We start from the raw sequence: 27924 nt of genomic DNA, 5'->3' as shown, positions 1-27924 counted from the left end.
AGGGAGAATAGGGGAAGGGAAAGAGGAAAGTATATGGGAACTCTGTACTTTCAGCTCAGTTTTTCTGTTCTAAGAAATAACTTTATTAATTAAAAAAGAAACAGCAGAGGGTGCCTGGGTGGTTCAGTCAGTTAAGCGTCCAACTCTTTGCTTTCAGCTCAGGTGATGATCTCATGGTCCGTGGATTTGAACACAGAGCCTGCCTGGGATTCCCCCTTTCCTTTCTCTGCCCCTCCCCTGCTAGCTCGCTCTCAGTATAAACAAACTTTAAAAAATTAAATTAAAATAAAATAAAATAGAAATAGAAACTTCTACACAAAGGAAGAACAAAAATGTGAAATGTTTACCATCTATTTTCTTATCTTTAATTTTTAAAAAGATATTTGATTGTGTAAAGCAAAAGTGGCAGTAGCATACAATAACCTGTAGAATAAAATGACAAAAATAGCACAAAGAATGAGAGGGAAAAAACTGAAAGTACACTGTACTAAGGATCTTTCATTATTCATAAAGTGATAAGTTCAAGATGCAAGCTGTAAAACCCTAGAGCAACTACTAAAAAAGAAACTAATAAAATAAGCCAAGAAAGAGGTAAAATGAAATGCTAAAAAATAAGCAATCCAAAAAAAGGAAAACACAAAACAGAAAAAATTAAAAAAATATATAACAAAATAATAGACTTAAATCCAACTGTGTGAATAATGATATTAAATATGTATGATCTAAATGTCCCAATTAACAGGTAGAGACTATGACACTACACTGGAAGCAGAGACTGTCATATTGGATAAAGAGATGTACCCCACTTTAAATATGATATAGATAGATCAAACATAAAATACGAACGGATATACCATACAAACATTAATCACAAGAAAGGTGGAATACCTATATTAATAACAGACAAAGCAGGTCACAAGAGAAGGTATCTTACCAGCTATAAAGGGACATACATCATAATGCTTAATGTGTCAATTTATCAGAAATACAAAGTAATCCTAAATGTTTATTCAGTCAATAGCAGAGTTTCAAAACATGTGAAACACTGACAAAATTAAAAGGAGAAATAGATAAAATTATAATTATAGCTAGAAATTCAACAGTCTCTCACAATTAGTAAAACAAGCAGAGAGAAAATCAGTAAAGATATATAAAACCTGAACAACACTATGAACCAGTGGAGTTGTTCATGTCTCTTGGTATAGTCAATAAGAGAGAATTTATGCTGGACCATAAAACAAGACACATAATAAATTTATTAGAGCTGAAATCACACTGAAAGGTTTTCTTTTTGAAGATCTGATTTGCTTTATTAAAGGATTCATGAATGGAGCGGCATCTCATCCAGCAAGCAGAGACGCATTCCCCAGAAAGTGTTTTCAGACCACAAAAGAATTAACGACCAGTAATAAAACTACATTGGAAAATTCCCCAGTTATTTGTAAATTAACACATTTCTAAATAACCCATAGGTTAAAGAACTCATGACGAAAATTTAAAAACACGTGGAACTAATAATAAAAACACATACCTAATTACATAGGGTGGAGCTAAGGATGCTTGGAAATTTATATCTTTTAAGTATTTACGTTTGAAAAGAATCAAGGTTTAACATTGGTGTTTTAAATTAGTTCCACCTTAAGGAGGTAGAGAAAAAGAACATTAAACTAAAAGCAGAGGTAAAGAAATAATAAAAGTAGCAATTGGTGAAATGGATAACAAAAATACATAAATAAATAAGAAACCAAAAGTTCGTTCTTTGAAAAGAACCCCTAGCTAGGCTGGTCCAGAAAAGAAGAAAGAAGACACAAATTACTAACATTAGAACTGAAAGAGAATACATTACTACAGACATTTCAAACATTAAATGCACATTAAGTTTGTAGTAAATACAATTTTTTGCCAATAAGTTTGACAAGTTAAATGAAATAAATGAAATTCCTTGAAACATGCACATTATCAAAAGACACAAAAAGAAAGCCTGAATAATCCTCCAATTCAGAAATTTTAATTCAAAATCAAAAGGCTTCCCACAAAGAAAATTCCAGACCCAGATGGCTTCCCTAGTGAATTCCTTAAACATCTACAATATCAGTCTTACACAAACTCTTTTAGGAAACAGAGGAAAAAGAAACACATTCTAACATATTTAATAAGGCCAGAATAATCCTGACACCACAGCAAGGCAAGGCAAAGAAAATACATACTAATTATCACTCGTTTATATAAGATGCAAATATTATTAATAAAATATAAGCAGGTCATATCCAGCAATATATAAAAAGTTAAATATCAATATAAATGGGGTTTGTCTTAGGAATGCAAGGTTGGTTTAGTTACATTGGTAACTTACTGTATTAACATATTAAAAAAGAAAAAGTGATTAATTTCAAGAGGTAGAAAAAATATCTGTGCATGATTAAATACCCATTTGTGGGGCAGTAGAGGGGAACACCTCTCAACAAACTAGGACTGAAGGAATCTTCTTCAACCTAATGAAAGTCATCTACAAAAACCTACAGCTAATGATAAAGGACTGATTTTTTTTCCTGTATGATTATAAACAAAGGATGCACATGCTCACTATTTCTACCATTTTACTAAAGGTCTCAATAACTACAATACAACAGGGAGAAAAAAAAGGATCTAGATTGGAAAGGAAAGAAAGAAAACAGCTTCTACTCACATATGGTATGACAACATATATAGGAAATCCCAAAAAACCTACAATAAAGTGGCTGGAAGTAAAAATGGGTTTTGCAAGCGTACAGGATATAAGATCAATATTTTTTATATAAAGATTGTAATGTATTTTTTTTTAAAGTAGGCTCCATGCCCGACATGAGGCTTGAACTTACAACCATGAAACTGAGTTACATGCTCTACCAACTGAGCCAGCCTTAGATCTATAGGTTTTAAATCAAATTTCTATATACCAATAATGATAAATGCACAGTTACACTTTTTAAAAATACTATTCAAGGGTGCCTGGGTGGCTCAGTCAGTTAAGTGTCCAACTTGGGGTCAGGTCATGATCTCAGGGCTCTTGGGTTCGAGCCCCACATCGGGCTCTGTGCTGACAGCTCAGAGCCTGGAGCCTGCTTTGGATTCTGTGTCTCCCTCACTCTCTCTGCTCCTCCCCACTCATGCTCTGTCTCTCTCTCTCTCTCTCTCTCTCTCAAAAATAAACATTTAAAAAAATGTTTTAATACATAAAAATAAAAATACCATTCATCTGAGCATCAGGGATATGAAATATTTAAAGACAAATTTAACAATATATGTGCAAGACTATTATCCTGAATACTAAAAAACACTGAGAGAAATTAAGGAAGACATAAAAAAAAAAAAAAGGAACAATCATGTTCACAGATCCATACACTTAATATTACTATGATACTGCTTCTCTGCAAATTGATTTACAAATTCAAAACAATCCCAATCAAAATCCCAGCAAGTGTTCTTGCAGAAATTCACAATTAAAAATTTATAATACAGGGGAGCCTGGGTGGCTTAGTGGGTTAAGTGTCCAGTTTCGGCTCCAGTCACAATCTCGTGGTTTGTGAGTTCGAGCCCCACATCGGGCACTGTGCTGACACCTCAGAGCCTGGAGCCTGCTTCAGATTCTGTGTCTCCCTCTCTCTTTGCCCCTCTCCCGCTGGTGCTCTGTCTCTGTCTCTCTCAAAAATAAACATTTACTGAGGGTTGATGGGGGGTGGGAGGGAGGGGAGGGTGGGTGATGGGTATTGAGGAGGGCACCTTTTGGGATGAGCACTGGGTGTTGTATGGAAACCAATTTGTCAATAAATTTCATATATATAAAAAATAAAAAATAAACATTTAAAAAAAATTATAACATAACTAAAACAATTTTGAAAACAAACAAAAGTTGGAAGATACAGCACGATGTTAACACACACACACACACCCCTAAATCAAAGGAATAGAGTGCAGAAGTAAATCCACACACATATGGTCGTTTGATAGTCAACAAAGGCACTAAGGTAATTAAAATGAAAAAGCCTTATCAACAAATGGTACCAGAACAAATTAATGAATCTTGATATTACCTCACTAAAATTATTACCACTCACTAAAATTAGTTCAAAATGGATCACAGACCTATGTGTAAAAACGAAACTATAAAACCTCCAGAAGTAAACACAAGACAAAAAAATATTACTGCCCCATGTAAAGCAAAGATTTATCAGACATACCATAAAAAAGGCAAAATTGACAATTTTAGAAGGTCGACAAGCAGTACTTTATCAAAATTAAAACCTTGTTCTCTTTGAAAGACAACATTAAGGAGATAAAAATCAAGCCACATACTCCAAGAAACTAGTCAAAGTAAAATAATGAAAATAAGAAAAAGACTTCTATCTAGAATGTATAAAAATCTCTTACGGTTCCGTCATTAGAAGACAAACAACCCAATTAAAAATGGGCAAGGGGCACCTGGGTGGGTCAGTTGGTTAAGCATCTGACTCTTGATCTTGACTCAGCTCATGATCTCCTGGTTTGTGAGTTTGAGCCCATGACAGGCTCTGTGCTAACAGCGCAGAGCCTGCCTGGGATTCTGTCTCTCCCTCTCTCTGCTCCTCCTCCACTCTCTGTCTCTCTCTCTCAAAATAAACTTTAAAAAAATGGGCAAAAGACTTGAACATTTACCAAGGAAAACAAATGAATACCCAGTAAGCAAATGACAAATGTTTAATATCTTTACTCATCAAAGAAATGCAAAACAAAAATATAATAAAATGCCAGTATATACCCACTAAAACGGCTAAACTTAAAAAAACTGACAATGCAGGGGTGCCAGGGTGGGTCAGTTGGTTGAGCGACCGACTTTGGCTCAGGTCATGATCTTACAGTCTGTGAGTCTGAGACCCATGTCGGGCTCTGTGCTGACAGCTTGGAGCCTGGAGCCTGCTTATGATTCTGTGTCTCCCTCTCTCTCTGCCCCTCCCCCACTCATGCTCTGTCTCTGTCTCAGAAATAAACATTAAAAAAAATTTAAAAAAAAGAAAAAGCTGACAATGCAAAGTGTTGAAGATATGGAGAAACTGCAACTCTCATTGCTGGTGAACTGTAAAATCGTATTACTTTAGAAAACAGTTTCACAATTTCTTATAAGGTAAAACATACACTTATCATGTGACCCAGAAATTTCATTCTTTGGTATTTATCCAAGAAAAATGGAAACATATGTCTACACAAAGGCTTGTACTCAAATGCAAGAGTAGCTTTATTCATTATAGCTCCAAACTTGGAGTGTCCAAGCAAGATGAATGGAGAAACTGGTCTAGACATATAATGAAATGCTAGGCAACTCTAAAAACAAACTACTCAAACTACTCAAACTACACACAAACATGGATGAATTGCAAAAACATTATGGGGGGGGGAGGAGCCAGACACTGGTATCATTTAGTATCTTATACTAGAACTGGGGAAAAAATTACTTAGGCCCTAAAAAAACAGATTTATGAACAAATAGATACTAAGTCACAAGAAAAATCTTTAAGTCAATAAAACTTCACAGAAGGAAGCATTTAAGAAAGTGATTCTAAGCAGGAAACCAGGGACTATTCCAATTAGAGGAACTAAGGAAAGATGACACAAACATGAGTAGGTATCAACAAAAAGAGCAAAGCAGAGTGTAGGGTGGACAGATGGGCAGAACACAATTACGCACTACCTTGAAAACAGGCAAGCACTTGAATTTAATATGACAAACAATGCAAAGATAAGAGAAAGGCCAGACTATCCTCTCAACTAGGATAATGCACAATTCCCACCTCAATGCTAAGTAAGGTTAAAAAGCTGGGTTCATATACAGTCCACTAAAACACAACCTATTGCATTCTTAGTGGACAAAGAAGATGGTATTGTGTCATCATGCAATAGTATACTAATGCCAACAAATGCCCATTTTCCTCCTTGACCTTCCACCTTCATCTATTGTCCTCCAAACTACCCATGAGGACCAAAATACCTCTTCACACAGCTTGTTTTACAAAAATACAAAAGAAAATAACTTTATTAAGAAATAATTAACATACCATATTAATTCAACCACTTAAAGAACACACTTGAATGTTTTTTTATATTCCAAGGTATGTGCAACCACTACCACTATCTAGTTCCAGAACATTTTCAACATGCCAGAAGAAATATAGTACTCATTAGCAGTCACTCCCCATCCTTATCTCCACCTATACCTGCAGCATTTACTTTTGTCTGCATAGATTTGCCTATTTTGTACATTTCACATAAATTAAACCATACAACATATGGTCTTTTGTGGCTTAGTTTGCTCAACAATATTTTCAAGATCCATCCACTTTGTACCATGTATCCATACTTAATTCCTTTTTACTGCCAAATAATATTCTATTGTATGGAAATACAACATTTATTCATTCATCAATTAATGGACATTTGAGTTGTTTCCACTTTTTACCTATTATAATACTATGAACACTAGTACACAAGTTTCTGTGTGAATATATGTGTTCATTTTTTTTTTAAGTTTATTTATTTTGAGAGAGAGAGAGGGATGGGGGAAGGGAGAAGTGGAGGGGCAGAGAGAGAGGGAGAAAGAAAGAATCCATGTTCATCACAGAGCTCGACATGGGGCTTGAACTCATAAACCATGAGATCATGACCTGAGCCAAAATCAAGAGTCAGATGCTTAACTGAGCCACCCAGGCTCCCCTTTACATAGAGTGTCTTCAGATTTTCTTTTCTATAATCTCACTTCATTACAGTAACACCCCCCCCCACAGTGATAGACATACCTGTTGTTATGCCACAGGTATAAATTAGGCACTTTAAGTAATTTACTACGACCTATTTTACTCTCCCAAATAACTTACCAACCCCCTCAATCTATAATCAGCAAGATTACTGACAGTTTTCACAATATTTAATATTTATTACATATCTGATAATACTGTCATTCTTCAAGTGAAGGATGTGACCTCTCAAATCCTGAAGATCCATTTGTTCTACCCCTTAACCTTACCTTAATGGCTAATACTCTCAGTATTCCTTCTCCCAGTTGAGAACCAACAGTCCTCAACTACCCACATTTCAATAACAAGAAGCACATTTTGTCCACACACCAAAACAACAGTAACAAAAAAAGTTTAAAGATCAGCATACTGTAAAATGTGACACTAAGTAGTTAAAATAATAGCCACATAAATACCAGTTTGGTTAAACAGTCTGGTAAACCAGTAAAGTCAAACAGATGTCCATATTAATATAGATGTTGGCCGGAATCTAGAAAAGCTTGGACACTGTGTTCATGATATTCTGCAACTTCCGGAAGTTTTGAACTGGAAGAGGCCTTAGAAAGGTCTTTTTAGCGACACAAATTCTAAAGCTTATAGAAATGAAATGGAATCCAGGTGTAAAATCCAGACTACCAATCTAACCCATATTAAAATAGGATTCTCCCTATTTAAAACAAACAACAAAAACACCTGAACAAATGGAAATGAAGAAATCCAGAAGAAAAGGGCCAAACCTATAAAAGGGATTATGAGATACAAGCTTCTAGTTACAAAATAAGTAAGTCACAGAGATGAAAAATACAGCATAGGTAATAAGATATATCAATAAGATGGTAATAACCATCTTGGTGACAAGATGGTAACTACACCTCTCGTGCTGAACACTGAGTAATGTATAGAACTGCTGAACACCTATTGTATACTAGAGCTAATATAACACTGTATGTGAATTGTATTTCAAATATATAAAGTTTCCATCGCAAACAACAAAAAGGGAAAGAAAAAAGGTCTTAAAGTTACCATGAAAGATAGATACCATAACTTGTGATTTCTCTTGAAAGTTATTTGATACCTCTAAAGTGCCTGATTCTGATACCCCTTCTTAAGTGAAAGAGAACTGGGAAAAGTTATAACTACTGCCCTAAGAACTGCACATTATCTACAACATAACCTAGAATAATTGTGGCAATTATAAACTACTATAATACTTTACTTCTCTGCTAAGTAGATCCATGGTTACACGTGTCAAAATTTCATCTCACTGCAGAAAAAAAACGTTAAGAACTACTGATCTGGACCAGAAGGAGTAGAGATGTCTTAAAGGCATTGTTTTAAAAGCCTAGTTCAATCCAGATCCTAGGTTTTACACTTTACAAAGGGTCATTTGAAAGACAGGAATTTAAAGATTCATTTACGGGGCGCCTGGGTGGCTCAGTTGGTTGAGCGTCTGACTTCGGCTCAGGTCATGATCTCGCGGCTTGTGGGTTCGAGCCCCACGTCAGGCTCTGTGCTGTCAGCTAGGAGCCTGGAGCGTGCTTCGGATTCTGTGTCTCCTTCTCTCTCTGCCCCTCCCCCACTTGTGCTTGGTCTCTCTCTGTCTCTCAAAAATAAATAAATGTAACAAAAAATTTTTTAAAGATTCATTTACATTTACCAAGAACCTACAAGAAAAGAATGCAGGAACTAACACACCACCATAAAAATCTTCAATGCAGCATGTATGGGTTTACTGCCCTTAGTATAAGATCAAACACGGTAACTACAGTAAGACAGATACAAAGTACTATTGGATTTCAAAAGAAAAAACTTTTTAATTGGAAAGAACCTGTTTTTTTATGGAGAGCAGAGCCTTGGAAAGGAGACTAAGAAGTGGGATGCGGAAGATACACAGGAAAACAAGAAAAGACATCTTTACCTATGCCTTCTACCTGAAAGGTATGTATCCCCACCAATTCCCTTCAAACAATCAAATTAAAGAATGAGCCTAGCATTGTGCTTTTTAAAAAAGTGTTGCTGGGGAGAATTCTTTAAGGAACTAAGCTTTAGTAATAAAGAAAAAAGACACACACATTAGCATCATTATCCTGTATGGGCATATTACAGAAGGCACTGGTTACTTCCATGCTTAAAAACTCTCAACAGCTCTTCCTTAACTATAAAAAGCAAAGTCCAAACTGCTCAATATTCAAGATGGTCTCCAATCTGGCCTCAAGCCCTCTTTCCTACTTTACTTCCTTTTTTTTTTTTTTAATGTTTATTTATTTTTGACAGACACACAGAGCATGAGCATGGGAGGGGCCGAGAGATGGGGAGACACAGAATCCAAAGCAGGCTCCAGGCTCCAAGCTGTTAGCACAGAGCCCAACGTGGGGCTCGAAGTCACAAACCATGAGATCATGACCTGAGCCAAAGTCAGATGCCCAACAGACTGAACCATCCAGGCACCCCCGCCACACTTCACTTCTGAAGCGCCTTACTTTTCTTCTGAAAAGCCAAACTAAGTCTGATACATACCTCTAACTTTCCTGTCTTAGTTCCTTTGCTCCAATTGTTTGCTCTATGTGGAGTATCTTCCATATCTCTGACAATTAAACTTGACATTCAACTCAAATATCAATTCTTCCATGAAGCAGCCTCCCCCATCACTTCTGAACTTTTCTTCCCTGAACTCCCTAATTCATTCACTGAGTCTAAGATTTACACATCACTTGGTAATTAGCACAGCACAGCAATTAGTGGGAATTTTACCCTACCTAAGCCATTATCTCCCAGAAGCAAATAGCTATATCTCATAGGTGTTTTTATTTCAGAACCAATAATAAAAAAACAACAGTTAAAGCACTGATAACAGATAAGGGATAGTCCAAAAGAGGGAGTGAAGGATCAGAGCCATGGACATTGCTTTGGGGCTACCATATTTACCAGTCAAAAGAAAAAGGGGAAGGCAATAAAAAGAAAATGTACAAAGTGCATGACAAGTCATTATTTAAGATTTGTAGAAACTATGGAAAAACAAATGAAAGCTTATAAATGAGGATCCAAAGACAACTAGGCATAGGTACTGATTGGCTTTTAAACACCATTAGAAAGCCAGGTCGAGAATTCCAAAGATGTATCATTAATAACAAAAGATTTTAATATATATGTAAGATATCTGATGCTTAAAGTCAATACACCTTTCAATCCTGGTTGGTACTTTTATTTTTTAAAAATGTACAGTGACTAGTTCAAACAAGTCCATGTCTACTCCAACAACATGAAATACTGACAAAAAAATTTGTTAATTCTAGGAAAAGGAATGTTTTAAGGTAATATTTTAAACTGAATTCTAGAACCAACGTAATTCCAACTTTAATTTCTCATGTTAACAAGACAGATAAATAGCATAAAAGACAAAAAACCCAGTAAACTTAGCTAGAGTAAATAGACTTAGTGCTATCTTATTAAACATAATAATGAGTACGTAAGCAAGGAACAACCCCACACCTACCATTTACTGTAATCAAAAGACAATTGTCAAGATCATAAAATAGAGAAAACCAAGAGAGTAGAAAAAGAACGAAAAGAGATACATGTAGTTTAATTTTCAAAGACGTTAACACCTATCAGATCAATTCCCAAGTTTAAAAGTTACCTTCTCCCAAAAGTTCACATACTGGCTTGCTATTAGAATAAAGAAGTACCAAGAAGCCCTTGGCTAAATATAGGCCTACAACTCATTCATGTTATAATAAAACCAAGGCATTTCCAATATGCATTCTATAAAAAAATCTTTTTGAGTTAATAACTTTGCTTTACAGAGAAAAGCACTTAAGACTCCTATAATACCAGAAACTGCATTTGCATGCTAATAGAATGAAGTAAGAGTATTTAAATTTGATTAGTTTATTTCTCTTACAAGGTATTTTCTAGAGTCTTTAGCTCACCAGTGGAAGCTGAATGCCTAAGTCTCTTTCTAACTAAAGGCTTTGTAGCACTGGCAGCATAATTCAAGATTTCTGCTCTTCCTCCCCCAAAAGTAGAGACTTCAGTGAGGACAACCGTGATGGTATACCTAAGTAACTCTAAAAATATTCCCCCTAAACCATATGAAAAAAAGCAAGAAAGGAAAAAGAAGTTCTATACAAAACCATGTTTTCAGCACAGCCTGAAGACAAAGACCGCTGATACTGCAGAACAACTGTGAATGAAAACAGAAAAATCCCCCAAATCCTAGCACTTAATCTCTTAGGCTGTCACTCCACCCCTACTTGAACACAGAGGCTTGGTGGCAAGGAGGCAAGCAAAGGAGCCTCAGGGTCATTTGCATGAAAACTGAAAGTATGAAACCTTTCCTAAACCTGGATATACTGGAAAAGTGTCTGGGCAGATCAGAACACAGACTACAGGTAACAAAGTGCAAAGTTCTGGTGATTTAAAGGAACAGGTGCCATTTAAGGCACTGGCTGCCACATAAAGGGACACAACTTTGAAACACATAGCTTCTGGGGGAGAAAACAGGCAAAAGGAAAGGAAGAGAGTTCTTTGGCAATTGGACGGTAATAGGAAACAGAAAAAGGATAAAATTTAAGGTCTTGCATGATCAAAGAGAATTATAAAACTGGAAGTCTCACAACCCTTCTCCAACCATTAAAACAAAAATCAACTGAATAGGACTGTTCTATACTGACAGAAGAGGGCACCATTAAACTAGGAATACTGTAAAACACCCCAATACCATAAAAATGAACAAAAGAAAAGTGAAATCCAGAAAAATCAGGAAACTGAATTTGACACTTACCAACTGAGGAAAACCCACTGCCAAAAACAAACTCAAAGCAAGAAAAAAAGGTAAGTCAATACTCCAAATCAAAGACATCCAGACAAACATTTAAGGATATGAAAACTACTTTGAATCAGCAATTCAAAAACTAAAAAAAAAAAAAAAAAAAAAAAAAAAAAAAAAAAAAAGTGGATAAAACAGAAAGAGAATTTTAAAAGGTGAATGAATTCAAAAAAGAAATGGAGAAACTAAAATTAGAAATGCAGAATAAATTGCAAGGCATCCAAGAAAGAACAACTCAAATGAATATGAGCTACCAGTCTACCACAAGATTTATAAGCCACATCCATCCACATGTGCTGTTATTTTCTCATCTGATTTCAAATAACTGTCTATCCACCAACTGCTTCACAATCACTCACAAGCCATACTAACACTCATATAAGAAAACTTCATGTCCTTTTCATAGTGAAATGCCATATTACCAAGTATTGCTTAACTATTCAACATGTCTAAAACTAAGCTGTTGTTCTAAATATATTAGGTCCCTCCTTACTGTGTGTCACTGACAGTTTTTGAGTATTATTCCGCTAACTCCACTGATCCCATGAACTCCATCCATGGTTTTTACTGCATGACTTTGCATAGCATGGTGATTTTTTAGGAACACATATACTGTGTTATAGTAGAACTGAATGTGATGTGTATGTGTGGGTTAATATACACACATCTATTTTCTTAGCTCTGCTGAGAAGGCAGGCACAGACAATGACACCCCAAAAGCAATGAGCACACCCAGCATCCAGATCTTGGATTCTAAATGTCATCCTCCAATAAAAGGAGTCAGGGCTCTTTGGAAAAGAGAGTAATTCCAGGGTTGGGATAGGTAAAACATAAATGAGCCTGGAGTTTCTTGCAGCACCAGAAAGTAGGGAAGTTCTTTTAAAAAAAAGATGAAAGTATGTCAAAAAGACACAAGAGTCAAACAGGAGGAGCTCTCAGTGGCCAAAGTTGGACAATCTGAGAAATAAAATGATAGCATCAAATTATAATCTACAATATAAAATACCTTTGAGTCTATAATGATATAAAATAAGTAACCGAATAGAGAAGTGACATCTCTTTATTAAGAAGAATTCTATTTGATAAATGAGAAAGAAACCAAACAAAACCAACAACAACAAAAACAAAACAAAACAAAATTGCCATTAGGTAACTATTACAATAATACAGGTATCCCCCCACCCAGCTTTTTGAAAATTTACATTAAGCCACTTCGCTTTAGAAAGACCCACAACAGCACCTATTTTCTACCTGAGAGAACTATGGAAAGAGTTTTTTTCTTTTAAGAAAAAAGGCAAAAGACAAAGAATGAATAGAGAAAGAAAAAACAAAGAAAAAAGGCAAAAAACAGTATTCAGCATTTATTTTGCAATGAGTCATTACAGAGGCAGCACACACCCTGAGTAGCACCACCAAGCTCCTTTTTCTGGTAACTACACTCAGCATCTCTAATCTCAAGCTGCCATAGTTTTGAATTTTGTTTGTGCACATCTGTGCTTTATCTCTATTCATTCTGCACATCCATTAACATGATGTGTTCTAAGGTATCAGAAAAGCCTAAAAGAGGTTATTTTTTTAAACAAAAATCTCAAAAATTTTTCCATATAAATTAATGGTAATGGCTTCTTTACACCATTTCACCTTTTTAGAAGGTTTCACAGGCACAATCTACTATTACATAGTGGGGGAAAATCCTCTAATTGTTGCAGGTTAAGTTCCACCCATGAGTGCTAAAAACAAGTGAAGGTTTAAGAAGAAACAGAAAATTAACATACTCTCAAAGTATCTCCCCCATGATATTTATCATTTTCAAAGAGGAAAACTGTGACTTTACAATGGAGAAACCAGCAGAAATCACTTTATGTAATCAAGATTAACATCAGATATTGACATCATGTACTCCTGATATAAAATGTACCTCTTTGATATGCTACCATTACTTCAGTGGTTTTATTGCCAAAAATGCAAAATTCAAATTAATTTTAAGAAAGCAGAGAAACCCAAATTGGACGACATTCTACAAGATAATGACCAGTACTCCTCAGGAAGCATCTGGGTAGAAGAACGAGAAAGGAATGAATTATCACAGATTTGAAGAGACTATATAAAAAATAAATGCAATGTGGGATCCCGGGTTGGATCCTAGGACCAAAAAAAAGGTCATTAGGAAAAAAACTGATGAAGTTCACATAAGATATTTAGTTTAGCAAATAGTATATTAATTTTATGGTTTTGATTATTATACCATAGTGGCCCAACATTAGGGCAACAGTCATACTATTTTTTCAACTCTTCTCTATCTCCAACATTATTCCACAATGTATCTTTTTAGTAAAATACAAAAAAAGAAATACCCACAAAATGATTAGTTTTTACAAAATCTTACTAAGTAAATTATGATAATTCTCATGGCAATTCAAAGTATAATTCATCAATGACATATCATTTTGTTCCAATGTTAATATCCAATTCATTATACTGAAAGAACGTGATTGCAATGGATTATTTGTTGAGACATAAACTGCAGAAGGATATGCAAATTAAGTATCATTTTATAAAGTTTTAAAACATGAAAAACACTATATATTTTTAGCAATATAAATGGATATATGGTCTTAAAAATGAATGAATGTAATGAAAGGAATGAATGGAACAAAAACAGACACTCAGATCAATGGAACAGAATAGAGAACCCAGAAATGGACCCACAAATGTATGGCCAACTAATCTTTGACAAAGCAAGAAAGAATATCCAATGGAATAAAGACACTCTCTTCAGCAAGTGGTGCTGGGAAAACTGGACAGCGACATGCAGAAGAATGAACCTGGACCACCTTCTTACACCATACATAAAAATAAACTCAAAATGGATGAAAGACCTAAATGTAAGACAAGAAGCCATCAAAATCCTCGAGGAGAAAGCAGGCAAAACCTCTTTGATCTTGGCCACAGCAACTTCTTACTCAACACATCTCTGGAGGCAAGGGAAACAAAAGCAAAGATGAACTATTGGGACCTCACCAAAATGCAGGACCTCATCCTGGACAGTGAAGGAAACAATCAGCAAAACTAAAAGGCAACCAACAGCATGGGAGAAGATATTTGCCAACAACATATCAGATAAAGGGTTAGTATCCAAAATCTATAAAGAACTTATCAAACTCAACACCCAAAAAGCAAATAATCCAGGGAAGAAATGGGCAAAAGACATGAATAGACACTTCTCCAAAGAAGACATCCAGATGGCCAATCGACACATAAAAACACATGCTCAACATCACTCATCATTAGGGAAATACAAATCAAAACCACAATGAGATACCACCTCACACCTGTCAGAATAGCTAACATTAACAACTCAGGCAACAACAGATGTTGGCGAAGATATGGAGAAAGAGGATCTCTTTTGCATTGTTGGTGGCAATGCAAGCTGGTGCAGCCACTCTGGAAAACAGTATGGAGGTTCCTCAAAAAACTAAAAATAGAACTACCCTATGACCCAGCAATTGCGCTACTAGGTATTTATCCAAGGGATACAGGTATGCTGTTTCGAAGGGACACATGCACCCCCATGTTTAGAGCAGCACTATCCACAATAGCCAAAGTATGGAAAGAGCCCAAATGTCCATCAATGGATAAATGGATAAAGAAGATGTGGTATATACATACAATGGAGTATTACTCGGCAATCAAAAAGAATGAAATCTTGTCATTTGCAACTACGTGGATGGAACTAGAGAGTATTATGCTAAGTGAAATTAGTCAGAGAAAGACAAATATCATATGACTTCACTCATATGAGGACTTTAAGACACAGAACAGAGGAACATTAAGGGAAAGGAAGCAATAATAATATAAAAGCAGGGAGAGGGACAAAACATGAGACTCTTGAATATGGAGAACAGGGTTGCTGGAGGGGTTGGGGGATAGGGGGATGGGCTAAACGGGTAAGGGGCATTAAGGAATCTACTCTCAAAATCATTTTTGCACTATATGCTAATTTGGATGTAAATTAAAAAGATAAAATTTTTAAAAAATGAATGAAAAAGGTAAATCCTATTTAAGGTAATGATTACCTCTGCAGAAGAAAAAGGGCAATGGGATTCATAAAAATTCTTACATTCTTACATTACATGCACGCTACATTATTCACTCTGATTTTCGTATACCTGATAGGTTTCATAATTTTTAGCCACTACTGAGAAGCATTCACACTTTTAGCTAGCTGGGGCAATAGTTTCCCACTCTGTTTAGGAAAAAATGTTTCACTGTTGTGGGTTTTTTTGGTTGTTTTTTTTTTTTTTTTTTTTGCTCTTGTGTTTAATAGGACAATCTTACTAAGACCCTATCTGAAATTTTTCATTTCTGTTTTCCAAACCAAACAATGAAAACCTTAAGATCATCTAAAATAGGGTACTCTGCCTTAGGACACAGACCTGTCCTTGGCTATACACACACACACACACACACACACACACACACACACACACACACACTTTCCAGATCATGTCCCACCTTCACTTCCACTCCTCTTCAAACACCCATTCCATGGCCAAATCCCGAGGTCTTGTCATTACCAGGAAGTCTTCCACCTCTGACTACACCTCTTCATCCTCCAGGCACTCTCTCACAAGTAAACTCATCATAGTCCCCTCAAGCCTGCTCTTCTTCCTGTGCTTCCTGTATCAGGAAACTACCCATTCATTCCCTCAATTGCCCAAGCCATAAACCTAGTCATCATTCTCAACTCCTCTTTCTCTTTCACCTTCCACATGCCCTCCATCACTGAATCCTTCCATTATTCTACCCCCCTATATATCTCTCAAATCCACTTATTTCTTCCATCCGCATCCTATACCACAGTCCAAGCCACCTTACCTCTTAACTAATTTGCTGTAACACCCTCCTAATTATTCTTCCTGCCTACCACTTTTAACTCTCTGAAGAATTCTCCACAGTGCAATCAGTATTATCTTTTTTTTTCTTCCAAGATTCTATTTAAATTCAAGTTAGTTAACATACAGTGTAGTATTGGTTTCAGGAGAGGAATTTAGTAATTCATCACTTACATATAACACCCAGTGCAGCATTATCTTTTTAATTTCCTCCCAGGCTTAAGATATTCTAATTTTCCCTTAAAGTTCAAATTCCTTAACACAGCTTAAGGGCTCTTCATAATCTGGCCCCTACTTATGTCTTCAGCTTCATCTTTCACTACTCCTACAGTGTCTGCCCTCTCTTATACTGCCTGATCCACCCATACTGTACTGAGTTTCTCCAAGCAATCCAAACTCTCTTAAGTGTATCTCTCATCCTTAACACAGCTCTGGTAAAACTACCCACCCTCTTTATAAGGCTAAATGCTCTTGAGGCTTCAAACTAAATGGAAGTGTCACTTCCTCTGGTATAAATTTTCCTGGCCTCCCTGAAACTGGGTTGATCACCCCTTCTATATGCTCCTATAGCACTCTGCATGGTACACATCAAGTGAATAGCAAAATGAATTATAAAACCATATGACCATACTGCCACCTATGAAAGCCAAGCCTGTTCACTGTATTCCTCATTCACCTAGACCAATGGACTGAACGAATAAGGTAATAAAGACCAAACTGTGAAATAAATTGCTAAAGTAACAGTATGCTTACAAAAAATTAGAACCCAATGACTCATGGTCCAGGCACACAATATTCTTTCCACTATACTCTGTGGCACTTAATTTTACTTTCATAAACAATTCAATGCTAATTAAGCATAAAGTAGGTAACTCAGAGTTTAAAAGGATCTAGATATCATCTCATTTTATAATTAAAGAGATGCCCAGAAAGGTTATTACTTGCTAATGAACAAAACACTATTAAACAGCAATACCAAGACGAGGTATTTTGATGTTCTTTTAATTACATACTTTAATCTCAGGAATTAAGTTTTTAAGCCTTTATTTTTAAACAAAACTTTTTCTTTAATTTTTTTTTTAACATTTTATTTATTTTTGAGACAGAGAGAGACAGAGCATGAATGGGGGAGGGTCAGAGAGAGGGAGACACAGAATCTGAAACAGGCTCCAGGCTCTGAGCTGTCAGCACAGAGCCTGACGCGGGGCTCGAACTCACGGACCGCAAGATCGTGACCCGAGCCGAAGTCGGCCGCTTAACCGACTGAGCCACCCAGGCGCCCCTAAACAAAACTTTTTTAGTCTTTATTTATATTTGAGAGAGACAGACAGAGTGTGAGCAGGGGAGGAACAGAGAAAGAGGGAGACACAGAATCCGAAAGCAGGCTCCAGGCTCCAAGCTGTCAGCACAGAGCCCAACACGAGGCTCGAACTCCCAAACCATGAGATCATGACCTGACCAAAGTCGGCCACTTAACCAACTGAGCTACCCAGGTGCCCCAGTTTTTAAGCTTTTAAAGTTGAAAAACTTTCAAGTTTTTCATTTCTTCTAGGATAACAATGTTATCAAAAACAGAACAAATTCACTTCAAAGTTTCCACAAAATTACCTAGAATGTTATAACAAACATAACAATATTTAATCACAGTATAAGAGTAATAAAGATAATAGTCGTTACTGTAATTATGTATCATAAGCAACACATGGGTTATCAACCATGTTCAAGGCACTGTGGAACACAATCACGGAATATACAAAAAGATATAAAACAGCATGCCTAACTCCCAAGAAGCGTACAGTATGTTTTGGAAAACAAGAACCAACCATTATAAAGTTGAACACAAAAACTAGGCAGGGGCACGTGGGTGGTTCAGTCACTTGAGCATCCGACTTCTTTGGCTCAGGTCATGATCTAGTAGTTCGTGGGTTCAAGCCCCACATCGGGTTCTGTGCTGACAGTTCAGAATCTGGAACCTGCTTAGGATTCTGTGTCCCCTCTCTTTCTGCCCCTCCCCCACTCACACTGTCTCTCTCAAAAATAAACAAACATTAAAAAAAATAAAGTAAAAGCAAACAATCACTTAAATTATTAACACTTTCAAAAGAATAGACTTTTCTTCTAAGGAGTTTCAGGAATGTAAAGAGAAATGATAATCTACTGTCTGAGAAATCAGCATAAACTCAAAATTTCTTAGGTTGGTCAGCTGACAGGCCTCTGAAACAGTGAAACTCCAGTATCAAGGAGCATACCAACAACTGCCCAGTTCCTGGTTTCTAAACAGTCTTACAAGAAGAGAAAACAGAACTCCTTGAAGAAATGGCTGATTCTAGGACATGAGCAGAAAAAGCAGATGAAGAGCCTGGAATATCTTAAAGTCCCAAAAGTAAGACACTACTCCAAACATGATAGAAACGTGTCAAAATGAGGAGGCTGCAGGATTTCCCACTGACCAAACCTGAGTTAATCTGGAATACCAAAATACTGATAGTAACAGAGTATAATCTACTTAATAAAAAAAAAACTATGAATTTATATTGATATTAAGTAAGCAAATGAGAAGGAAAAGCTCTTCTTTACAACAGATTGCCAACTAATAAATGCAGACGAATAGCTAGACAAACACCACTTTGGAACCAATGAGTAATAACGGACTCAGAAAGGAATCAGCAATGAATTATGTGAACGTTTTGGGGAGGACAGAGCATTTACATGGTCTGAAAGTGCCTCCCCACAGATTATTCAATAACAACAATGAGGACAATGATAACTTTTATATAGAGAAATCTGGCAGGCAAACCTTAACTAAGTGATCCAAGTAAACATCACCATCAGTTTGACATCATATTGCCTCCTGATGTGATGCACTGAGGGTATATCATCACTTATTTTGTATTGCTGCCAAAAATGCGTAACTTGAATCTAACAAAGAAGCAATATGACAAACCCAAACTGATGACATCCTACTAAATAAAGGGCCTGTACTCTTCAAAACTATTAATTTCAGGAAAAAAAGGTTGAAAGACTATTTAGAAAAAATGCTATTAAAATGTATTATTGGCACAACTGAAGAAATTTCAACATAAACTATAGACTAAATTACAGTATCAATATTAAGTTTCTTGCATTCATTATACTATTCTTACATGTTATATAAGAACATGTCTTAGTTCTTAGGAGATATCAACTGAAGAATTTAAGGATAAAGGACCATGATGTATGCAACATATTCTCAAATGATTCAATAATAAAATTATAAGAGGAAGAGGAAGAAAAAGGGAAACAGGGAGAAAAGGAAGAAGAAGGAAAAAGAGATCAACAGAATGGATTCTTGCTATTACATGTTAATGTTCAATGACATTGTATAATATTAATATGTTTTCCTTGTTAGAAAGGTACACAATGCATTAATGCAAGATTCCATCTATCCCCTAGACACATCTGTAAGGTTTTGCCTCAAATGATTTGCCTCTGATTTTAACTGAATAAACTTACACCTAGAGCATACTCCAGAAGATGTAATCAAGGAGCTTAAAGCTATAAATAAAACAGTAATATCTATTTCCAGACTTCAGGGCCACTCTGCAAATATAAAAAATGATAAAGCAATTGTGCTAAACAGTAACAATTAGTGTCTCTAGGTGACCAGTATATGACAGTTCACTGTACTATTCCTGAAACTTTTCTGTAAATTTTTTTAAGACAAAATGTTTTGTTAAAAAACCTGCCAATGCTGAAACTTTACTTTGACGAAAGTCATTTGTGAAAAACAAAATCTTAACTCCCAGATTCTTCTCTCCTTTTCCTTTCATAATCCATGTCAAATTAAGTTTAATACTGTTATGAAAAAAATTTTCAGCATTAAGATAAACATTTTACTAAAGCAGTCCCCAAATGTTTTAAAAAGCCCATTTATAAATCAGCTGTGTATAATGTGGAATGATTTTCACTATTACAAATGGTGGTTAAGTTCCTGATATTGGCCACAAAAGCTCTTTGATAAATCTTCTTTAGCAATACAGCAGAAATAGTATTGTATTTCACATATACCATGTTAACTTGCACATCTCCCTAGCCTTTCTGAAATAACATGGAATCTGCTGGATAAGATGGAGAGAGAGAATGTTAGTAAGGAACAACCAGTAACTAATTGTAATTTCTAACACCGTTTTTACTAGGTTACACATTTGAAACTGGAAATAGAGCCCTCAGACAAGATGGCTACTCGCTGTCCAGAAAGAAGGCACACGGAATCTCAGGAAATGCCACTTGTGCTCAACAGCTCTGGGATTCCTGTCCTGACCCAAAATGATGACGACAACATGTTAATATGTATAGAAAATATGTAAGGCAGTACTTTGTAGTGAAAAGTACCTTTATAATTTTGCAAGTCTGATGTGGGTACACTGGTTTGTGGTCAGTCATTTTAGTTGATTAAGACAACTTCCATTCACCATTTACTGAACATTCACTATGTACCATGATAGACTGGTAGGTCCTGAGCATACACAAAGAACAAAATAGTCCCTGACACAAGAACTCAGCACAGCAGAAGAAAATGACGTCAATTATAATCCTTTAAATCTAAAAATGGAATTACTCTTCAAATTGTGTCTGTATCAAGAGCAAGGGAGACAAATTTTGTCTAGAGACTAAAATTGGTATCATACCTGACACCTGAGCCACAACTTAAAGGTAAGAGCATTCCAATCTCCAGCAAAAACATGCACAAAGATACATAAGCATTAATTCAAATTTTTCTGTCTTCCGAGTGTCCTACAGTGTGCTAACGCCTGTGGAGACTGTTATCAAGAACACAGACAAGGCCTCTGCCTTTAAGGAGTTTACATTCAGATAATGGACAAATAAGGAATAACAAAACATGTACAAATTACAGTGTCTTGAAGTAAGTGAGATGCACAAAAGAGTAACTATCAGAGTGCAACACTAAAAAGGGTGTGCTGGGTGACAAAGTGAGACTTGGGCCATATTCCAAAGGGATATGCAGCCTTCTGAAGAGCATTTCAAGCAAGTAGTGCAAAAAGTGCAAAAGACCCTAAAATAGGAAAGGACATATAAGGTTTAAAGAACAATAAGAGGACTGTGTGGCTGGCACACAATAAAACAGGGGAAGAACAATGAGAAGGAGAAAGATTATTCAGGGCCATTCAGGCCATGGAAAGAAATACAGACTTTATTTGAAGAGGAATGGGAAGTTATCGGAAGATTTTAAGCAGAGTAATGACATGATTTAGGATCTTAAAGTGATCCCTACAGCTGCTATGTGAAGAACCAACATCTGAGGAGCAAGAGAAGAAACAAGCCCAGTTAGGAAGCTACTGCAGCAATTCATACAAGAGATAATAATGCCTTGAAATAAAGAGGGGGCAGTGAAGACTAGAATGGCAGACTGGCGCAAGATAAATTCTTAAGGTACAAGAGAATGTATGGATGGACTGGATTTGAGAGAAAAGAAAAGAACCCTGGCATATCTTTTAAGTTCTTGACATGAGTACTGCCATTCACTGAGATGGGTAAGGGCCAGTAAAGACATCAGAGTCTGGGGTAAGAAGGAGGAAGGTTGGGGGAGAGGAATAAATAACTATATTTCAGTCATATGGTTAATATTATGTTTGAGATTCCAACTAGATTTCCAAGTGGAGATCAGGCTCGGGAAAATTCTGGGGTAAAAAAATAAAAGTGGGAGTCATCAGCATGAAAATATATGGCATTTTCAGGGAAGAGCAAACAGCTGGCCTTAACTGGGTCACAGAAACTGAAGGGTAGTGGCTGACGATGAGTTTGGAGAGACTAGAATCATTAAAAAGTGAACCATGATGAATTAATGCCAACAACAGAAGTAACAGCAACAGTGACAGTAACAGTAGGAGGAAAAAAAAATGTAGGTACCCAGCATTGTGCTAAAGGCTTTATAATAAACATCTCATTTAATCCTCTCAACAACCCTATGAAGTAGGTAATATTATAATCACTATTTTATACACTGAGCCTCAAGAAGGTTGAGAAACTGCCAAAGAACACAAGGTGCTAGAGTTGGGTATTCTAACTTAGGCAGTCTTGAATCTTATCCCTTAAATTACTGCCTCTCTACTGATTTTATATGCCTTCAAAGTTTTCCTTAAAAGAATGACATTTAGATGTAAATTTTAGAAATATAGTCCCCGTCTCTATGTAAAATGCGAATGGCTAGGGAATAAGAGGTGAGACTTGTAAGCAAGAGCACCAGAGTTTTACTAAACCAAGAGTTACAAGTTATTTTACCAGGTTACATGAAGAGTATCCCTTTGTTACAAGAGTCACAAATCATACCTCAAACTAATCCAAGTCAACCTGCATATGCATGGTGCTTGTAACAAAAATAACCTGGTAAAAAGGTCCAGCTCATGCAGTATAAATTTGCGCTCCAATACCAAAATATTTCCCAAAACATGTAACTTTACTGATGGTTGAATTATTTTTTGAGTTCATAAAGTTTACATTTTTGTATAAGGAAGAAAATAAAATTAGCATTGATTCAAAACAAGATGTGCCTTCATTGATATTTATTAAAAATCTGATCAACTAGTGTGTTTTTCACCCATGTTAACAACTCCTCTGGCTTTCAGCATCATCACTTAGGAAACCAATAAAGTAAATTACCTGCTGTCATATACTAATGTTCAAACAGTTGATATTCCACCTCACAAACCAGCTAATTTTTTTTAACTCATCAGTTTATGATTTCAAGTGATTAAGACAATTCAATATTAAATATTTAGTTTAGTAAATATCAATTAAACTCAGTAAATACAAATATTACTAAAATCAGTAAATAAACATCCAAACAAAAATACAGTATTTATTAAATATATGGCAACACATATGCTATACAAGAGATAATATATGAGTTTATACTCTTAATTATAACACACTGGACACAGGTCCATTTATTAAAGATTACACTGATAAAGCATACAGATTAAATCATTTAGTTCCACAGAGCAGGTAAATGAAATATAAAAACTTACAGATACCCACTAAAGAAAGGCTATTTTTAAAAATATACCTATTCCAGGTAGGAAATAAAAATATTTTTCTAATTTCAAATTTTAAATACTGTATCTTGAAGACAACTCGCACGGATAATTCACAAAAAACATGTTTCAGTGAAGAGTAGGGAATATACTTACATTGAATTCTAATTTTTTTTAATATTTAGAGAGATTATGGAGGTTACAATCAATGATTGCAAACCAAAAACCTAATGTTGACTGGCCAACTAAACATTTTATATATAATCTGACAATAAATTTAAAATTCTGGGATTTGGGGGGTTCCTGGGGGGCTCAGTCGGTTAAGTGTCCAACTTCAGCGCAGGTCATGATCTCACGGTTCAAGCCCCGTGTTGGGCTCCGTGCTGACAGCTCAAAGCCTGGTGCCTACTCCAGATTCTGTGTCTCCCTCTCTCTCTGCCCCTCCCCTGCTTATACTCTGTCTCTCTCTCTCTGAAAAACAAACATTAAAAAAAAATATTTTAAAAAATGCTGGGATTTTTATGTTCCAAAAGTAAATGAGCAATCTCCTGCATTTATACATTATATGAAGTCCTCTTGGTCACAGACAGAGGCATCGGATACAGCACTTTTACAGTCTTCATAGGAAATAAGGGAAAATGTATGGAGAGGAAGGGGTGTACAGGGGAAGGGATGAAGGACATCAGGCGATATGCACTTTTGTACATTAAGCCTCAGGTAGTGTGCTAAGAACTCTCACTCCCATTATTTCATTTAATGCTAACAATTCCATGGGGCAGGTAGTATAACTCCCTCCCACTTTACAGAAGACATCTCATAAGTGACACCTTATGAGTAAGTGGCGGAGTTGGGATCTGAACCAAGATGTGATGACAAAGTCTAGCAGCCTTCCTTTATGAGGACTTGGAAACACAGCAGGACGTGTTAAAGTGTTCTTTTGCAGGAGGTTATCTAACTAGATTGATTTTGCAGGAGGTTATCTAACTAGGCACTCACTTCCCAATTTACTAAGAATGTACACAGATTTTCTCTCTCATCTAGAAAAGAGCAATGATCATTTTCAACCCACAAAGCAGTATTTTCAGTGCTCCATCACTGCTAAAAGAAAACTTCAGCTAGACTTTGTAGTATTCATATGCACCATGAGCACCTCTTCAAAAAAAAAAAAAAAAAGTACGGTCTAATTACAAGACAAAATACATGAAACTGAAAATGCCCAGAGAAAATTTAAGACCATCAACATTGTATGTTGGACTAAACTCCTCTTGCCAGACTTACAAGCAGTGAAGAGAGTGAAGGAAAAAAAAAAAAAAAGGTGGCCTTCCAAAACCTGACTGAAAGGCATGCTACTGCTCAAAAACAAATTGCTTAGTTTCCTCCTCCTAAATCAGAACATAAATCTATTAAAAGACTTCTGAAGTATTTCAAACTTCAGAATTATTTTCTAATAGAAAACACTTTTATTATTACTTAACCACCCTCAGAATATACTGATATTTCTCTTGGTAGCCAAATATTGCTACTACTTGCATATTAATAAAATTAATATTAACCTGTACTGCATCCTATACAAAAGTATAATGCAATTGCTTTGAAAAATAAAACACCACCACCAGAAAACAACTCAATACCTTTAAAAGACTATTTCCGGTTGCATTTACAAAAAACAATCTTTGTCACACATACCCGTTAAGGAAACATAGAAACTCTTAAGCATTTGGAAGGAGATTATTCTCAAACCATAATTCAGCATAGTGACATTACAATTATTATTTCAGAGCCCCAATGAGCTATTTTCCTTCCACTGGGCACCCCCCACCTCTCACTGCCTCCCTCAAGAATTTAAACTTTTGCTAGGAAGTAATTTATGGGGTTAAACATAATTTTAGCCCCTCTGTTCCAATATGAACAAAACCATGGTTTTATATATAACAAAATGTGAATCAAATGAAACAGATATGCAAATAATTACGTTTAGAAAAATATTTGTACTCATAATTGCTGACTGCTTTAACGAACACGTTTCTATTGGAAACACTTCCAACACTATTGTTAAAAACTAGGTCTGTACAAAGTATTTAAATCACTAGCTTTAGCTCTTCAGAGTTTAATTATAATACCATTATCACATCTTTTTACAGTGCTCACTGAGAATTAAAAGTGATTCCAGAATCAATTAGTGTATCATTACACACACTAATCTTAATAATTTATAGGACACAAGTGTTCCTTATGTTTGTTATAAAGCCTAACTAAAATTGGCATCCCTTTTAATTTAAACACCTTGTGGACTTTTTTCCTAAAACAAAAGTTGCCATTTGGTAAAGACTGAACCCTCCAAAAATATACCCAAAAAAAACCCCCAAAAACGAAAATGTACATACAAAAGCCATAACAAGCACAACACAGCTATTTAATCCTCACTTTCTAAATTCATACTAAAATAAATGCCATTTTTGCGTTTTCAAAAAAAGATTTTTTTTCAAGCTATTTTGTTTACCTTTTCCACAGACTGTTCAAGTACTGCCAAGGTAACAGATTTTAAAACTGACAACTGGAGCACTTGGCAATTGGCAAAACAACACAGCTGGATTCTTAAAGGGAAAGTACTCTTGTGTAATGTACACCTAATTACAGCTTTGGAGAACCTTCTCTTCATATAGTAAAAGATGACACGAGACACAGGGGAAACAAGCTGTGCTAAAAAAAAAAAAAAAAAAAAAAAAAAAAAAACCTTGAAAAATCTCAGGCATTTGTTCAAAAATACTTACACCATTGTCAACACATCACAGCAAGCCTTTCAAATAGCGCATTAATTGCAATACCAATCTTACTGTCAACTAAAATGCAGGTCAACGCTGCCGCAATTCTTCAGTCTACACGCGGTTTCCCTGCTGGACCATGACGGCGGGGGAGGGGGGGGGCTCGCTTCGTACCTCTGGAGCCACACTTCAAGTCTGTAGAATGTTTTTATAGTCACACTTCCACGGGGAGGGAGGGGAGATCTGTTTTTCTAATTCAGAGATGCTCACCTCTTCCAAACTTGTTTGCACTACCTCACCTACCGACTTAATCCCCGCTGTTCGAAGACAGAGGATATCGAACTAAAAGGCAAAGTTTCTACCACATAAAACCTTTCCTGGGAGCCGGGATCTACCGGGATGTCAGGGGTAGCTCGCTGTTCCCTCTGTAGCCTCCCCTTCCCCGCTACGTCTCCCAGAACCCTTGGGCGTCCGCACCCCGCAGGTGCCCCCGGCCCGGGCCGCCCCAAATACCGACCCCGCCACTGACATCTGCATACACGCGCCCAGAGTTCGGACCTCAATGTTCCGCCCGCTTCGACCAACCTTCTCCCAAAGCAGAAGTGGGGGAACTTCTTCAAGTACGACCAAAGCGCAGAGCGCCCTCGGCACGAGGGGTCAATCCCTCTGGGGAGACCCGGGCCGCGGAGAGCAAGAGGGAGGAAACGGGCCTTCGGGCGGAACCCCCCGGAGAGACTCCGGACCCCCAGAGAAGTCCCTCAACTTTCAAGAAGGCGCCGTCCACCACCGCCCCCCAGCCCCAAGCCCCGTGCGCGCACGGGGAGGCTCCTCGCGCCGAACCCGCGCGGCCGAGCCTCCCTCCGCCGGCCCGCGCGACAGCGGTCAGACCCCGGGCCCGCCCTCGGGGCACCCCGCCCCCACCACCGCGGGCGCCTCGCCCCTCCACGCAGACCCCGCGCGACCACCCCGCGCCGCCTCCCCGCACCCCACCCGCCCCGCCGCCGCGCGCCCGCGACCCCGGCCCCCTGCCAGCCGGACGCCGCCCTGCCCTGCTGTCCCCGGAGCCCGGCGGGCGCCCCTCCTCGGCCGCGCCGCCCCCCGCCCCAGCGCCCCCCGGCCCCTACCCGGCCCCCTCGCCGAGACGCCGCCCCCTCCGGCACCGTCGGCCCGGTGGACGGAGCCCCGCCGCCGCGGCCCTCACCGTGTCTCCGGCGCAGCTGACGGGCGCGCACACGCTGCAGCCCGGGCCAGCCACCAGCGCTCCGCGCCGCCCGGAGCCGCCTCCTTCAGCCCGGGACTCGCCGGGACATCCGCGCACGGATCCCCACACCGGGGCTATTTTTAGGAGACAGGCCCCGGCCAGACCGGAACTCGTTCCTGCCGCCGCGCGTGCGCACTACGGCCGCGGTCCTCGGTGTCCCTCCGCCAGCCTCGCCTTTCCCTCCCTTCCCCTCGGCTCCCTGTCTCTCTCTTTTCCCTTGAGGTTTCTCTTCAGCGCTGACTTATCCTCTCGGTGGGTCCTAGAGTACTTGGAATGGGAAAGACGAGGGTACGGGCAAAGAGAGTCAGTGGAAGCAAGCGCTACTCCACAAGGACGCGGGGGGCGGA

The 27924-nt window shown here is 37.6% G+C and overlaps 1 protein-coding gene and 1 non-coding gene across 7 annotated transcripts in view; one reads left to right on the top strand and one right to left on the bottom strand.

The window, feature by feature from the left end:
• Positions 1-27656, bottom strand: part of MEF2A (myocyte enhancer factor 2A) — a 165400-nt gene extending 137744 nt beyond the window's left edge. For 5 of the 6 annotated variants that reach the window (XM_030317490.1, XM_030317493.1, XM_030317495.2 and 2 more), the window contains exon 1: positions 27518-27656. The gene's annotated coding sequence lies outside the window, so the exon portion shown is untranslated. The remainder of the gene's footprint in view (positions 1-27517) is intronic. The other variant, XM_030317494.1, reaches the window with a different exon arrangement.
• Positions 8224-8308, top strand: TRNAR-UCG. Its single transcript has one exon. It is a non-coding gene; the product is annotated as a tRNA-Arg (tRNA).
• Positions 27657-27924: the final 268 nt, after the last annotated feature.

This window comes from Lynx canadensis, chromosome B3 (genome assembly GCF_007474595.2).
Source record: "Lynx canadensis isolate LIC74 chromosome B3, mLynCan4.pri.v2, whole genome shotgun sequence".
NCBI lineage: Eukaryota > Metazoa > Chordata > Mammalia > Carnivora > Felidae > Lynx > Lynx canadensis.
Note: the sequence above shows the minus strand (reverse complement) of the source record. Positions and strands in the feature narration are given on the sequence as shown.